A 4423-nucleotide genomic window follows, 5' to 3' on the forward strand; every position below is an offset into this window, starting at 1 on the left:
CCATTCCTAATTCTTTCATGTTTTGAGTACTTCCTTCCTCCCTTGCTGGTAGTATGAGTCAGGTCTACCTTGTATTTTCTCTGCTTAGTCTTGGAAGTAGCCATTTCTCCAAGGATTGTGGGTTCCTTTTATTTAAAAGAGGTATTTACAAACCAAAATTTGGGTATGTGTCCACTCATTGTAATTGAGTATCAGTGCTTCCAACTCCTCTCAGCAGATGGAGCTAAGAAATATAAAGTTAGCTAAACTAAAAAAAAAATAAAACACATGTATATATATGTATATATATGCATATGTATGCAAATATATGTATACGAACTTATCTATAATTATTTCCATACCTATTTGTGTGTGTGTGTGTGTGTGTGTGTGTGTATAAGCAGAACTAATTCTGTAATCTCTCATTCTAATCATTACCATAGAGTTCATTCTTTTTTCCCCTCAATGATTTGTAACTTCTCTCTCACAGTGAGAAACCTGGCCCCATATGTATGGAAAAGGGGGCAGAAGAGTCAATGTGAGGGTGATGGTTTGTGAGAGTTAATTGGCATTATTAGCTTTTATTTTTTTAAAAATGTTTTATTTATTTCTAGGAGAGAGAGAGACAGTGTGAGCAGGGGAGGATCAGAGAGAGAGGGAGTCACAGACTGAAACAGGCTCCAGGCTCTGAGCTGGCAGTCAGCACAGAGCCCGACGCAGGGCTTGAACCCACGAACCGCGAGATCATGACCTAAGCGAAAGTCGGACGCTTAACCGACTAAGCCACCCAGGCGCCCCTGGCATTATTAGCTGTTAAAATGATGGGGTGCATGGGTGGCTCCGTCAGTTAAGTGTTTGACTTTGGCTCAGGTCATAGTCTCACAGTTCAAGGGCTCAAGCCCTACAATGGGCTCTGTGTTGACAGCTCAGAGCGTCGAGCCTGCTTTGGATTTTGTGTGTCTCTTTCTGTCCCTCCTCCACTCTCTGTCTCTCTTTCTCTCAGAATAAATAAACCTTAAAAATTAAAAAAAAAGAAAAGAAAATGAAAGGGGCCATTAACCAATGAATGTGGGCAGCCTCTGGAAACTGGAAAAGGCAAGAAGAACAGATTCTCCTCTAGAGCTTTTACAAAGGAACATAGCCCTGCTGATACCTTTATTTTAGCTCAGTGAGACACACACATTTAGGTCTTCTGAGCTCCAGAATTGTAAGATTACAAAAATTGTGTGTGTTGTTTTAAGCCACTAAGTTTATTTTATTAAAAAAATTGTTTTTTACATGTATTCATTTTTGAGAGATAGAGTGAAACAGAGTGTGAGCAGGGAGGGGCAGAGAGAGAAGGAGACAGAATCTGAAGCAGGCTCCAGGCTCTGAACAAGCATTCAGCACAGAGCCTGATGCGGGGCTCGAACCCACGAACTATGAGATCATGACCTGAGCTGACGCTGGACACTCCACCGACTAAACCACCCAGGCACCTCTTAAGCCACTAAGTTGATAGTAATTTGTTATAGCAGCCATAGGAAACTCACACAGACACTCTGCCAATCTGAGCTTTCTGACTTCCATTTATATATTCTACATGTTTTCCTTTCTTATGTTGTTTAAGCAAAATTACATAATTACTTAATGTTAACCTTTAGATGTAATGGCAATCCAGACAAGCTTCCCCAGGTGGATCACCTTGACTGGATATAAGGTGCTTACCAATTACTTGGACATTTTTTGTTCTGGGGAATCTTAGAAATGGCTATTTTGGGGGCACCTGGGTGGCTCAGTTGGTTGTGTCCAACTTTGGCTCAGGTCATGATCTTGTGGTTCATGGGTTCAAGCCCTGCTTCAGGCTCGGTGCTGACAGCTCAGAGCCTGGAGCTGCTTCGGATTCTGTGTCTCCCTCTCTCTCTTTCTCCCTCTCCCCTACTTGTGCTCTCTCTCTCTCTCTCTCTCTCTCAAAAAATAAAAACATTAAAAAATTAATTTAAGAAATGGGCCATTTTTGGGTCCTGAGAATCTTCATACAATAAGAATACTAGGCTCAGGCTCTAAAGTTTCTTAATGATATATATTGTGTTCTCTCAGAGGCCATTCTAGACTAACTGAAACAGGAAAGTGAATTCTGGACTCCCTAAACTATTTGAGGACTCTGACCTAGAAGTATACAGAGAAGAAAAATGTCTAATGGCATACATAAACTGGCACATTATAAATCAACATATTTGATTGTTGTTCCCTGCGGAGTGCAGAGGGATTAAAATGTCAAGGGTAGTACTAAGAGAATATCTCTTTGTATCAAGGTAGCATTATTTTCATTATCTCTGAAAAGAGTTCTTTAGAGTCCAGATTGTAGAATTTAAGCTTCTTTTAAATAATAAAAGCTAAACACTAGAAGTTATTGTAGTGCCATGTACTAGGCCCTATTCTAATTTTATTTAAGGTTCATTTAGACCTCACCAGAACTCTATGATTTAGGAACTATGATTATCCCTATTTTACAGAAGAAGAAACTGAGATTCAGTGTGATTAAGTAGTTTGACCAAGGTTATTGGCATAGACTGAATGTAAATTCATATGTGGAAGTTCTGATACCCAGTGGTATTTAGAGGTGGGGCCTTTGGGAGTTAATTAGGTTTTGATGAGATCATAAGGGTGAGGCCCTGATGATAGGATGATCCTTATTCTCTCTTTCTTTCTCTTTCCCCCTCTCTCTGCAAGGTGTGGACTCAATGAGAAGGCATCCATCTGCAAGCCAGGAAGACAGTTCTTCCCAGGAACCAAATCTGCTGGCACCTTGATCTTGGACTTCCCAGCCTCCAGAACTGTGAGAAATAAATGTCTGTTGCTTAAGCCACCCCGTGTGTGGTATTCTGTTACAGCAGCCTGAGCTGACTAATTACACAACTAGTAAATGGCAGAACTATTACTGGAACTTGATCGGTCTAGTTTAGAGACTCAGTTATTTTTTTTAAGCATAGTTTTTAATTTATTTTGAGAGAGAGAGAGAGAGAGAGAGAGAAAGCACACGTGGGGGGCGGGGGGCTGTGCAGAGAGAGAGGGAGAGAGAATCCCAAGCAGGCTCTGTGTTGTCAGCACAGAGCCCTGCCTGGGGATTGATCCCATGAACTATAAGATTGTGACCTGAGCTGAAATCAAGAGTCAGACACTTAGGCAACTGAGCCACCCTGACATAGAGCGGGGTTCTTAACTAGTAGTAAGCTTTGTATAAGTTAGAGGTTTAGTCATCTTCCATAAATCCAGGTATCCAAAAATTAAAATAAAGGGAAGCACAGTGAATGACTAGATAGAGGAAAGCATATTTTCACAATAAAGACTATTAGAATCAAAACAAATTACAATAAAAATTTAATTAAAAGTGAGAAGATGGTCTCCAATAATAGTGTTTAGAAAGAGAAACTCCTACTACAAAACTGTTATGTTGTGTTTATAGTAATTTAGCTATTATACTTTTATTGAAACTGTATGGTTGAGAGAAAATCTCACTGCACTGGGAATCAGAACTAGATTCCTGCTGTTCGCCATTAACCAGGTAAGTAATCTTGATAAAATAACTACATTTCTAGGCTTGAGTTTCTGAGAAATAGCATTCATACTTCTGGAGAAGGCATTATAAGAAAAAGGAGAAATACTTTTTTTTTTTTATCACAGGAGAATCAATATTAGCATCAAGAACTTACTGAGCATGTTCCTATTTGAAAATTACAAGGAAAATAAAAAATTAGAAGGGACAAGACTGATTGATTCCAGTAAGTGATCAAATTAAGTGACTCAGTGACTAGTGAGGACTGAGGAACAATACTAAAACTATAAAGAAAAGTTAAAAAAAAAACTATCAGTAAAATTAAGCAAACCTACATGGCTCATCATCTTTTGCATCCAGATGAGCTGGGATATATAGGCATTTTAATAACTTTTGTAAATTGCTCTATTTCAGCAGAGATATGCTTTTTTTTTAAATTTTTTAATGTTTTTTTTAATTTATTTCTAGGAGAGAGAGAGAGAGAGAGACAGACAGCGTGAGCAGGGGAGGGTCAGAGAGAGAGGGAGTCACAGACTGAAACAGGCTCCAGGCTTTGAGCTGGCAGTCAGCACAGAGCCCGACGCGGGGCCCGAACCCACGATCCGCGAGATCATGACCTAAGCGAAAGTCGGACGCTTAACCGACTAAGCCACCCAGGCGCCCCAGAGATATGCTTAAATTAAGTAGCATTTGGTTCAAGTCAATTCAATTCAACCTACATTTATAGTCTACCTTCAGAGATGATTTGCCCTGAAACAAATGAAGCCCAAGCTTTATTCGGGTTCTTGTCTTGCACAGCCACTAGGAGCACTGGAGCTGCTGGGAATGTGCTGTTCCGGTTGGGAGGCAGAAACCAGGTTGCAGAAAGCAGGATTTTCTATTTAATTTTTTTTTTTTTTTTTTTTTTTT

The sequence above is a fragment of the Crocuta crocuta genome, unplaced genomic scaffold (assembly GCF_008692635.1).
Source record: "Crocuta crocuta isolate KB4526 unplaced genomic scaffold, BGI_CrCroc_1.0 scaffold194, whole genome shotgun sequence".
Classification (NCBI taxonomy): domain Eukaryota; kingdom Metazoa; phylum Chordata; class Mammalia; order Carnivora; family Hyaenidae; genus Crocuta; species Crocuta crocuta.